Source organism: Primulina eburnea, chromosome 12 (genome assembly GCF_022965805.1).
Source record: "Primulina eburnea isolate SZY01 chromosome 12, ASM2296580v1, whole genome shotgun sequence".
NCBI lineage: Eukaryota > Viridiplantae > Streptophyta > Magnoliopsida > Lamiales > Gesneriaceae > Primulina > Primulina eburnea.
This window is the reverse complement of record NC_133112.1, coordinates 28,658,039-28,671,501: the sequence shown is the minus strand read 5'-3', so window position 1 is coordinate 28,671,501 and position 13,463 is coordinate 28,658,039. Positions and strand designations below refer to the sequence as shown.

At 37.2% G+C, this 13,463-nt stretch overlaps 1 long non-coding RNA gene across 1 annotated transcript; it reads right to left on the bottom strand.

Moving 5' to 3' along the window:
* Positions 1 to 7,197: 7,197 nt before the first annotated feature.
* LOC140807074 (uncharacterized) lies at positions 7,198 to 8,799 on the bottom strand. Its single transcript, XR_012112619.1, has 3 exons — positions 8,647 to 8,799; positions 7,978 to 8,036; positions 7,198 to 7,270 (listed from the first exon to the last, which is right to left on the bottom strand). It is a non-coding gene; the product is annotated as an uncharacterized lncRNA (long non-coding RNA).
* Positions 8,800 to 13,463: the final 4,664 nt, after the last annotated feature.

The following is a 13,463-nucleotide window of genomic DNA, read 5'->3' as shown; positions in this document are numbered from 1 at the left end:
TTTGATGCGAATGTGGTTGAGCGGGACTCATTTGGCATGCCAATAGAAGCAGCTCATGATGCTCCAATCTTCAGTCAAGCTCAATATGCTGAGATTTTGAAGATGCTGGGAAAGTGTAATGCTGAATCTCCTCATGAACCTATGGTGAATATGGTAGGTATAGGGCATAGGGGCTCTTTATCATTGTCTCATTTCCCAAAAGTCCCTTGGATAACAGACATTGGTGCGAATGCGCACATGGTAGGAGATTCATTGGTTTTGCAAAATTCTGAATCCATAGCTGATTCCTCTAGGACAGTTGGTTTACCAAATGGCAGTAAGATTTTCATTAGTAGAGTAGGTTCTGTAGCCCTTACAGATTCAATCATGCTGAGCAAAGTCCTACAAATTCCTGATTTTAAGTTCAATCTGCTCTCTGTTTCTAAACTCACCAAAGAACATCAATGTTATGTCACATTTTACCCCCACTTTTGTATGCTTCAGGACCTCAAGACTGGATAGATAATGGGGAGAACGGAACCGACTTTATCACTTGGACAACACAAACGGTTCACAGTCTGGTTTTTCTTCATTATCTCATGTTCCTACCTCTAGTTTTAAGATTCGATATAATACATTGACACTTGATAATGCAATAGCTTGTTCCTCAGTAAGTAATTCACTTTGGCATAAACGTTTGGGTCGTATATCTGTTGATAGGATGAAACTTTTACCTTTCATCATGTGATTCTACGCCTCATTGCTCTATATGTCCACAATCAAACAAACCCGACTTCATTTTCCACATGCAATCACTTCTAAAGCTTGGTGTCCTTTTGAATTATTGCACGTGGATATTTGGGGACCCTTCAAAACAAAAACATACAATGGAGAAAGATATTTTCTTACCATAGTTAATGATTTTTCCAGAGGGACTTGGGTATTTTTGATGCATTCTAAACTTGATGTACTACGAATCCTTAAAAACTTCTTTTTGCTTATACAAAACCAATTCAGCATGTCAGTCAAAATTATTCGCACTGATAATGCATCTGATTTCTTTAAGGTAGAATGCAAAATTTTATTTCAATCTCTTCACATAATACACCAAAGTTCTTGTCCATACACACCACAACAAAATGGTGTTGTGGAACATAAGCATTGACATATTTTGAACATAGCTCGGGCCTTGACATTTCAGTCATCCATTCCATTAAGTTTCAGGTGATTGTGTTTTGATAACGGTCTATCTGATTAACTGCACTCCTACTCCCTTCTTAGGAAACAAAACATCTCATGAAGTCTTATTTCATAAGGTTCCCTCGTTCAATCACTTCCGAGTGTTTGGTTGTTTGTGTTATGCTACGAACCTGACTATTAAACACAAGTTGTCCCCTAGAGCATTGTCATGTGTGTTCTTGGGATATTCGAATACACAAAAGGGATATAAGTTACTTAACCTTCACAATGATAGGATATTTTTCTCCAGAGATGTGGTGTTTCATGAGGGAGTGTTTCATTTTCTGGGCCTGCACAACACTCTCCAATTTTTCCCTATGATCCCATTGTCGAGCATGATCATGTTTCATCTTATCAACCTATTGTTCCTGAGCCAGATCCTCCACTTCTTCGAAGATCATCTCGGCACACAACACCACCCATTTGGACAAAATACTACACTTGTCCAACCTTGCCACAGAGTCATTTAGCCAAGTCCAGTTATCATATTTCAAATTTTCTTACATTTTCAAGATTTCATCCAGCTTATCAAAGTTTTTTGGCATCCATTTCTTCTGAAAAGAACCTCAATACTATCATGAAGCAATGACTGATCCTAGATGGAGAGAGGCTATGGATTTGGAAATTACAGACATGGGATGTTGTTGCCCTTCCTGCCAATAAGAAGGCGACAGGGTGTAAGTGGGTGTACAAAATTAAACACAAGCCTGATAGAACTGTGGATAGATTCAAGGCAAGGCTTGTGGCAAAAGGATATACACAACAACAAGGAATTGATTATCATGACACATTCTTACCCACAGCCAAGATTGTGACCATTTGGTGTATGTTGAGCTTGGAAGCTATTAGAGGCTGGAATTTACATCAAATGGATGTCACGAATGCGTTTCTTCGAAAGATTTAGATGAGAAGGTATATATAGATATGCCCTTGGGTTAGAGCAAACAGGGGGAGTCCAAGGTTTTCTTGTTAAAGAAATCCATATATGGGCTAAAACATGTTTCAAGACAATGGAACCATAAGTTTTCTAGCATTATGAAAGATGCAGGTTATTTTCAGTCGCAACATGATGACTCGTTGTTTATTAAACAAACTGTCGGTTGAATAGTCTTATTGCTTGTGTATGTCGATGACATCATAGTAACTGGTGATAATGATGCTTCTATTAAGGAGCTGAAGACCTTTCTTCATTCCAGAATACATCTCAATGATTTAGATCTGTTGCGATATTTTTTAGGGATTGAGATTGCCCGATCTCGTGAAGGAATCTTCCTATGTCAACTCAAGTACACACTGAAATTGATTTCTAAAATGGGTTTGAGTGGTGTCAAACCGTGTGCTACACCTATGGAGCAAAATCTTAGGCTTACAAGTCATGAACTTGATTATGTTATTCAACAAAAGGCTTCACTAGATAATGTTGATTAATTGCTGCCAGATTCTAGTAGTTATAAAAAGCTTGTGGGAAAGTTGATATACCTTATTGTCACTAGACCCGATCTCTGCTATGTGGTGTAGAATCTCAGCCAATTCCTACATTCACCTAAGAAATCACATATGGAAGCTGCTATTCGAGTTGTGTGCTACCTAAAATCCACTCCTGGTTCGGGTATTTTGTTGTCTGTTCATAGTGTTCTTTCCTTGTCTGCGTACTGCGATTCAGATTAGGCTGCCTGCCCTATGTCTCGAAGATCACTTACAGGCTCTTGTGTGAAGCTAGGAAATTCATTGGTGTCATGGAAAACTAAGAAACAGAGCACCGTTTCGCGATCATCCGCTGAAGCTGAGTACAGGGCAATGGCAATCACCTCCTGTGAAATTGTATGAATTACTGAGTTACTTCGAGATATGGGTGTGTCCATTACAGAACCAGCTACTTTTTATTGTGATAACATGGCAGCTATGCACATTGCTGCTAACCCACTTTATCACGAGCGCACGAAGCACATCGAAATCGATTGTCATTTGATGATAGAGAAAATATTCAAGCCAAGCTGCTCAAGACTTCTTATGTTCCTACAAATAATCAGCTTGTAGACATTTTCACCAAGAGCTTTGGAAAGGATCAACACACCTACTTGATGTCCAAGATTGGTGTTTTAAATCTCCACCAATCTTGAGGGGGAGTCGTAGTTGGTTTTAGTTAATATACACACAATAGGCATAAAAGTGTTAGACACTATAATATGTTTTTTACCTTCTTGTATATAAACTCACAATTGTATAGATAAAGTGAAAGGGATTTTAGAAATAAAAGAGAATGGTTTTTCCCTCCACATAGCAGTATTCAACAATGGCACCCTACATTATTTTCTTCATCAATTCTTGGTCGATTATGGCACCCCCTACATTTAAATTTTGAAAGGAATTTTATTCCTTGATATATTTTCCTTGTCAATTACTTTCCTTTTGAAAATATCTTTAGTATTTTTGCCTTTCTAAACGATGATTTCGTGTAGTTTCAAAAGACTAAAAATATCTTTAAGATATGATCTCTAAGATATATTAGCCTTGTTTCAAAAGAGTGTGTTTCCTAATGAAATTGGTTTCCTTGTTTAATAGGACTACGAAGAGAAGTGGGTATAAATAGGAGAAGAAGATACATATCTTGGGGTTGTTTTTCTGAGAGAGATACGCACTCATACAAAGAGAGTTTTCCTTATTAAAGCAATCTCTCGCTGTTGATGAAGTGTTGCTGTGAAGTGTTGACAACATATGAAGACAACACCTAATCTCTGTTTTGATAGTGTGTTGAACTTTTGAAGACCTTTTACTTCTCAGTTGATGCATCCTATGTATTTTGGTTATACAGTTTGTTAGTGGTTTAGGATGCAATTTGTTACTCGCCTTTTAAGGGAGTTTTTTTATTCTTTCACTAGTATTGGTTTTTGTAAACTTACAAGTTTTCCTAGTGAATTATTTTTGCCCTAAGGCACCGCACAAGTATTTGATACTTGTGCATAATTTATATCTCGTCTCTCGTATTATTATTATAATTCAAGTTGTGTGTTAACTTCTTAAACTGTAACTTCCGCTGCATGTTGTCGTGGGTGTTACAACACCTACGTACAACACCTACTTTCTGATACACACAACAATCACCCTCATCACACTCACACTATGGGAACAGAACTTTCAATTGGTATCAGAGCTTCCACTTGACGCTACTAAGTGAGATCATGTTTTGTTTTGTTTTCTCAGAGTGAAAAAGGATTATGGAAACATCAACAAACAATGTTTTTAGACCTCCCGTGTTGGATGGATCAAACTATGCTTTGTGGAAAGTAAAGATGAGGGTCTTTTATAAAATCTATTGAAGAAAGAGCTTGGCTGCGTGTACTTGATGGCTGGAATCCACCAAAGATCGCGGATGCTGATGGAGACTCTCGGCTCAAACCTGAAAGTACATGGACAATTGATGAAGTGCAAACTTCAAATTTTAATTCCAAGGCTCTCAATGCTATATTTTCATCTGTTGACACAAGGATGTTTAACCTAATCACCAATTGTGTCTGTGCTAAAGAAGCTTGGGATATACTTCAGAAACACTGTGAAATATCTGAGAGCGTGCGTAAAACTAGGCTAAGGATGGTGACATCAAAATTTGAAAGCTTGAGGATGGAGGACAAGGAGTCTATTCTTGAGTACGATAGCCGGTTGAGACAAATTTCTAATGAAGCTCACAGTCTTGGAGATCCCATGCCCAGTGAAAGATTGGTGAACAAAGTCTTACGATCTCTCCCTGAAAGATGTAATGTCAAAGTGTGTGCAATTGAAGAATCTAAAGACACTTCAAAAATCAATCTGGATGAATTAATGAGTTCTCTCAGAACCTTTGATATGAACCTTGATTTACAAAGGAAGGATAAAGGGAAAACAATAGCCCTTGAAGCCTCAACCGAATCTTATGATGAAATCCTTCAAATATCAAAAGAGGTGGAAAAGTCTGATTTAGGTGAAGAATCGATCTCTCTGTTTACTAAGAAATTCGGTGATTACTTGAAGACCATGAAAGAGAAGAAGAAAAGTGGGCAGAAATCTGTGTTGCCCAACATCACCACTTCTGCAAAAGCTCAAAAGTTTACTCCTATGAAAGGACAATTCCGACCAAAAACCGAAGTGCAAATCCAATCAAATGTCAGAAACTTAGATTCAGTGCAATGTAGAGAGTGTTCTGGATATGGACACTATGCCAATGAGTGTGCCAATCGACTTCGGAGAAACAAAGGCATGACTGTCACCCTGAGTGATGAAGAGTCTGATGATGATCAAGGATCAAATGAATCGGAAAATCACACATCATTATCTGCTGTGATCAAGGAGAAACGCTCAAGGCAAATCAATCCTTTGGGTGTTGCCACAAGTGTTGCAATACCTGGCCGCAACACCTCTTCGAATTCAGTATGTCTTAATTCGACAATCCTTGGGGAGTCAAGTCAGTCTGAAATCCAAGAGGTAGATGATGATGAAGTCACTCTAGAAAATATGCAGACAATGTACGAAGAACTGTATGAAGACTGGATCAAAAGAACTAAAGGAAATGCAATTTTCTCTAAAGAGAACGCTGAGCTGAAGTCACAAATATTACGACTTGAAGTAATCTTAAGCAAGAAAGATCTGGAATTATGCAAAGTCAAGGAAGAACTTAGAGAAGCAACTCAGATTCTTGCCAAGATGAATTCAAGTTCATCCAAACTTGATTCACTTTTGATGGTTGGACAGAATGAAAAAGCTGGACTTGGTTATCCGAATAGTCTGTTCGAAATTGGAGAATCTTCCAATACTGAGAGAAAACCAACTGTTTTTGTCAAAGGAAGTGTTGAAACCTCGAATGCTACACACACTGAAAAAGATGCTCCATCAAAAGGGCGAATATCTACCAAGAAGTACAAATCCAGAAAACGCCACTTTATCTGTCACTACTGTTTCAGACCTGGACATATCAAACCTTATGTTTTAAACTAAGAGATGACTACAAAAGGTGGGAATCTGAACAGGTGTTGCCGCAGGTGTGGTACAACACCCGGCGCAACACTGCCAGAAGAAAACCGACGGTGAAAAGGATTTGGGTGCCAAAGGCTAAGATTCAATGTTCTGTGGTCTATACTTCATTAAAGACTAACATTGCAGGAATATGGTACTTCGACAGTGGCTGTTCACGCCACATGACAGGTTCTAAAGACCATTTGATTGACTATGTTCAACTAAGAAATGGTCATGTGACGTATGGAGGCGGTGCTAAAGGAAGAATTGCTGGCAAAGGAACCTTGAATGTTGATGGACTGCCTAATCTAAACAATGTGCTTTATGTCGAAGGGCTTAACTCAAACTTAATAAGCATAAGTCAACTTTGTGATGACGGTTTGCATGTTAAGTTTGACAAAGACAATTGTGAAGTGTTTGATAATACTAATACTCGTATTTTGACAGGTACAAGGTCTGCTGACAATTGCTATCAACTTGGAGAAGACTTAGTATGCAATCATTCGAAGGTGAGTGAATTAAACTTGTGGCATCAAAAATTGGGACATGCAAACTTCAAGACATTAAAGAATCTTGGTGAGTACGATGCTGTGAGAGGTATGTCTAATTTATCCTCTGGAATTCCGTATGTTTGTGGTGCATATCAAAAGGGCAAGCAAACACGTGTTCCCCATCAAGTGTTGCAACACTTTGGGACAACATGGTGTCTTGGACTCTTGCCCATGGATCTTATGGGTCCAATGGAAGTGGAAAGCCTTGGAGGTAAGAAGTGTGGGGACCCGGACGCTGAACTTTTTCTTAATCATCTTTGAGATTTAATTATCAGTTAAGATAAAACAGGGTCTAAAAATTTTTATTTTTAAAAATACAAGTGCGGAAGGTAATGGAATCTACATAATATACATATCTGCATAAAACTACATTCAGTATAAAGGTACAACAGTCTTTCAACTAATCTAAGGTTCAACTACTAAAGTTCAAGTAATAAAACCAAGTCTACAATAAGTCCGGAATCACCACGCTAAACTCGTCTTCTCTCATCATCTTCTCGACCCTGATCCCGCCCCACCTGTTGTCATGCACACATACAAAACAAAACAACAGCCGGATAACTCCGGTGAAAATAAATCCCAGTATAAAACATGGTAAGCATGTATAGAAACAATCTAAATCATAAAACATGCTATCATGATCATATTCAGAAGTAATAGATTTCATAATCCATGAAATCAAATCAAAATAAGCATGCAACTCAATTCAGATAAACATGCAATTTAAATCAAATCATATAAACATGCTATCATAACTGAAAGCAATAAACATGGGTTTCATAGTCTATGAAACAACATCTATAAACGCATGCAGATCTAGTCAAATCATGTCTAGACTCGACTCCACTATAACTCTAGGGATCCCGGTGTGAATAAGACGATCTATCACCTACCCTACCAATCGGGGTGACGGTACGTCTTATTCCTAGACTTCGGCCTGATCTATATCCACATCTACAATAGGAGACTGATCTTCCCCTACGTTGTGATACCACCGAACGTCTAGAAGTTTGACTGTTCTATCAAGACTCCCTATCTTAAATGCAATGCATATCAATCTATAAACAAAACATACTCATTTCAAAGGATATGAATATAACATCTATAAACACATCATAATCATATCATAAAATAAACAACAATAATTCTACTATGTGATTTTATTGAGAAACTCAAATGAGATCTCAATTGAGTTGTATCTTCCCGATTATCACATAAATTATACCTTTGTCGTCCCGGTCTGACGAAGACGAAGTCTCGAAGTCAAATCTGTCCATATCAAATCTGAAATGACAATATCGAATACACTGTATCAATGTATAACTCAATTCCACAAGCTATTCTGATCAATACTCGAATCAAAACACAATCTGATCAATATCTGAACGAGATACAACTAATTCATATCATCGGCATCACGATATAATCGAACTCATTTCTGAATCTGATCAATCTAATCAACTGATGTTTCGACGGTACAACAATATAGTCTCGATAACCCCGTCAATCGCAACATTACAAATATCATATCAGAATTCATAATCAATACCATATAAATCAAATAATTCAAAGTAAGACTTGGTTTGCTCAAAACTCAATCTATATCAATTCCGGCAGCATAACGGCGCAAATTCGATATACCCGGCAACTCAAACATCATTAATCTGATACCAACGACTAAAAACCTCACAATATCAACCACAACATAATAAAATCTGCACCTACTAGGTTCGAACAACATGCTGAATTTTTCAAACCAATTCATATGATGTCCGTTCTTCGATCCGATTACGGTTCTATAATCTCTATATACTCAAGAACACATATCAACAATTAAATCACAAATCCTCCAACATCTAAATTTTGAAACATGCTGGAAATGGATGAAAATTACCTCCCCTTGAAGCTCTTAAGGTAAGGATCAAGAATCTATACTTGGATTAATAAGTTGATGGTTGGATGTTGAGATATGAATTTTTGAAGATCAAAATCCTTGAAGGAACCCATGGAAACTCACGTTTTCACCCTTCCAAGCTAGGCATCCATGAAAAAAATGAAAATTGGAGGGAATGCCACGTTCAAGAGGTGACCAAGACAAGTGTCCCACTTAAATTTCCATATTTGCACTTTAGTCCCTCAACTTTTCACTAATTGCAAATTGGCCCCCTCTCAATCTTTTTAATTCAATTCAATCCTAAATAATTCCATTTCAATCCTAAATAATTGCAAACATCTTGGAATATAATTCAACACTCCAAAAGTTTCCAATTACATACTCTCGGATTAAAATAATATCATCTTTATTATCTCGGGCCTTACATTTCTCCCCCTCTAATATACGATTTCGTCCTCGAAATCACAGGTAATCAAGTCAGATATCAACACGAAACGTATACAAGAGGTAAATCAAAATTCAAATATCTGATTCCAGTCTGGAATAATAATTCACTAAGTATAATGTCATAATACTTCTCCAGTCCTTCTGATAGAATCAATCTCGCATTACTGGCTATACACCATCCGTATAAACCAAGCTACAACTCATCATATATCAGTACCATCTGCTGTTATCAAAACTGTTTATCTCTTTATCTCAATCAAGGACATATACCATCTTCAGCTTCAAATACTAATCGTCATCATCCGACGTTGGTTTCTTAAATCTGTCCATTCTGAACTGCCTTAATAGCTATTGTCATACAGTAATTTATACAGTGACAATAAGTCATAACAACTAGTGCTAACATCCAGCACTAAAGCTGTATAGTGCTAACATCCAGCACTAAAGCTGTACCAAAATCTTCTAATATCTGGCTAATACATTCTGACAGTCTGTCAATCTGTAAAACCATTTAAGAGAGAGCTCGTGATATACTCTGTCACACATAAAAAAATCAATCAAATCACAATCTGATATAATCTACTGTGGCATTCTGATCTTTCTGACCACTTCTCTGACAACGATATGTGTCATTTGGTCATATTTGTACATGATCTTGTACAAACTAATAGAATATAGATTGAATAATCTGTCAGGATCGATTATGGGGGCCCCGACTGAACATCAGTTACGAAGCTGTGCATCAGTCGTTGACCCTTCTGACTAATCTACCAATGAGCTGCAATAGCTCGTGTTCTAAGAATAAATACACCGATGAATTAAATCGAGTTTGGTTAAAAACCAAGCGGAAGATACTCAAAATAATTCTTCGTTAAGAAAACAAACTGATCAATTTTATATATCTTGTGCAACTGGTTAACTGAAGAAAAGAAGTCAGTTAGAGCTTATATCAGTTCGGTTATGGACAGAACTGAACTGATATCAGCTGGACTGATGAAACAATTAAGAACAACACAGTTAAACAGTTAGACTGAAAACAAAACACAAGATATGTTTATGGATGTTCGGAGACTTCAACTGCTCCTACGTCACCCCTTCTACCTCCTCGGGTAGGATACACTAGAAGACTTTGATTTATACAAACCTTTGTACAAACCCACCCAGCTTAGGACTTACCCACTGCCTAACTGAACTCCTAGTTCTAAACTGAAGGCATCACCTTCCAGTCAACACTTCTTTAACGTCTATGTGAGAAAGACTACATACACATGTTTTACGTCTGTGTGCAAGACGGAATCTGAGATGATGAGTGAGTGTGTGTGTGTGTGTGTGTGAGAACTGATCAATGAACACTACCCGAAAGTGTTCTCACACACTGAGGGAAAAAGGCTTCTAATCTAAGCTGATAATACAATGAAGTGTTCCCTCTGGGCTGATTGCTTCTAACAAGCTGATATGTAATAAGCGTGCCCTTGTTCTCTGTTCTCGTTTTTCTCAGTGTTAGTCTTCACTGAACTTCAGCTTCTATTTATAGGCGTTTGGCTGACCGTACAGTAAGACTCAATAATGTGTCCGTTGCATTTTGAATTTGTTCCTCGACATCTTTCCGGAACTTTTGGCTTTAAGCTCTGATGCAACGTCTCTTATTGTACTGTGGTAGTACAATAGCTTTTGTACCTTCGTGCTTAGCTGGATTCCATTATTAAGCTTGTCTTAATCTGCAACTGATTGACTCTGACTGATGCTTTCAACTGGTCAGTTGAACTGGTCTTCTGTTGGGCTGGTGAAATCAGTTGAACTGATTTCACTCTTTCAGTTGAACTGGTCAGCTGGGCTCTTCATCAGTTGAACACTTCATCAGCTGGCCGGGCTTCTGAAGGTCTTCTGCTGAACTGCTCATCAGCTGGACATTCAGTTGAACTAGTCTTTCAGTTGGCACTTCAGTTCTACTGTTTTCAGTTTACGCGATCAGTTGGACGTCTTCAGTTAGCATTCCTCGACAGCTTTAGTTTTGGCTCGTAACTGATTATTTCAGTTCCAGCTTACTGCACACTAAGGTAGATTATTAGAAACAAAATAACAAGTTTTGTTAGCATCAAAATTAAGCAAAGATTGCGAACTTGAAAAGTTCCAACATAATCTATCAATCACAATCATATTCTATCATGATCTGGAGAAAATGGCGGTAATTTCATTACGAAAGCCATAGAAATGTACTCCCACTTCTATTTAGAACTATACAATTCTGTAATAAATCTTCTGATTTCTATCTTTCTGTCTTTTCTGTTAGCGATTCAGTCATATCAATACAATTTCTGCCAACATTTCAACATAAATTCTGCCAATATTTCAATACAATTCCTGTCATAACTGATCTCATCTGTATATATCACAACTATCTGTTCGAATATCATACATTCTCAATCATCAAACTGAAAACTAAATCCACTACGGTGCATTTCTGACCCTATCTGTGATTTCAGATCCGAACTACTGACATAAACAAATCAGTTAATAACATAAAGTAAAGAAAAAAATACCTACCTGGTATTCAGCTCTGACTATCGATATCAATTCTGTTATTCAATTCTGAAACATTCTGATACCACAAGATAATCAGTCTCATATAAAATACACAATCACATATCTGTTACTCGACTCTGATTACTGAAATCTAGTTCTGAACATTCTGATCACATTCCTGAATTACTGTAACTCTCGAATTCAACTCTGATTCGGTTGGAGCTGTATATACTCTCCGTGATTCACAATAATATGTAGCATATACGGATTCAAAACAATAGTAATATCAAATCAGAAACGAAGTATCAATATCCTATACAGATCTAGTGAGTTCAGTGAACTCATAAAACAAGGATTTCTGGTAAATATCTTCATGTCATTCTGATCAACTGTTATATCTCATCTGCAAATAAAATATGCTCCCCAAAACAATATAAGATGTCTCAAATACTGATTTAGAACAATAACAATATTCAGCAAATATAAAGCAACAGTCGAATAAAATAATCTGCCAAATCAGACAAAATACATTTCTGACAATTCTGACATTTCTGAAATTTCTGATCTTTCTGATATCGGTATCCTATCTGTCACTGATTGCAATCTCAACTGTGTCAAACTCACTCGGTATACTAACTTCAGATAACGCATACTCTGAATACAATCTGTTTCAAGCAGGATTCTTATCTGAATAATTTTTGTATACAATCATCGCAGTTCTCAGAATATTCAATACAATCTTCAGATATTCTCTTCAATCAATCAAATGCTGGAAATATATCAAAATCTCACAGATATAACAAGCATAAAATCATCAGAACATCTTTGAATATACTGAAACATGCCAAAGAGCAACACTAAATCAGATGTAACTCCTGGTCGGTACTCTTTTACTGATCTTTCAATTCATTCTGTACATTCAATGTTATTCTATGCTGAATTCTAAAACAACAATCAATATCTGATCTGAATTCAATTCTGAAATCTATCTTTCTGATATAAAGCAATTCTAAAATCTTATCTGGGCAATATCAGTCAATTTGTCTATCATTGACAAATCTGCCAATGCTATGCTCGATTTCAGTAAATCTACTGAATACATAAGGATACCATCTGTTCCTTTCTGTAATAATCGAGTCATAGACAACACAGATATCAAAGGAATTCTAAATCTAGAATCCTTACCGTGAACTCTTTACTCATCAGCCAAATCTGGTCTGAATTTTATATTCTCCTGAAAAGAATCTATAATAGTTCTGTACTTGTTCAGCATATTAACATCAATAATGCGGTCAAATCATAAAACACAAGTACGTCAAAATCTAACTCCATTTCAGTCACATCTTACTGTAGTATGCAATATGTCACAGAAATCTCTGATATCACTCTTTATTTCCCAACAAATAGGAGATCAATACTACAGTACAAACAAACCCCACAGATACATCATATTTCCATACAACTCAGTCACAGATAATCGTAAGGAAAGCATTAGTATATATCAATACATATGTGATGTACTCATAAAAGAACAGTACATGTCACTATGACACCCAGTGGGTCCTGGGTCTGTCCCTCGATCATCATATCCAGATGGTCCAGCCCTCTAAGATCTTCGGGGACCTCTCTGTGGACAAACCTTAGCAAAATGCCTTGGCTGTCTACAAATATTGCATCTACCAAGCACTCCTTGGCATTGCTCTGAGGAATGTCTCCCTCCGCAAGTCCTACAATAGACTTCAGTATGGCTTGGACTGGAACCACTTGAGCTAGAGGAACCACTTCCCATCTTCTTGAATGGCTTCTTTCGAACTTTCAGCAAATCTTGCTTCCCACTCGTACTGCCG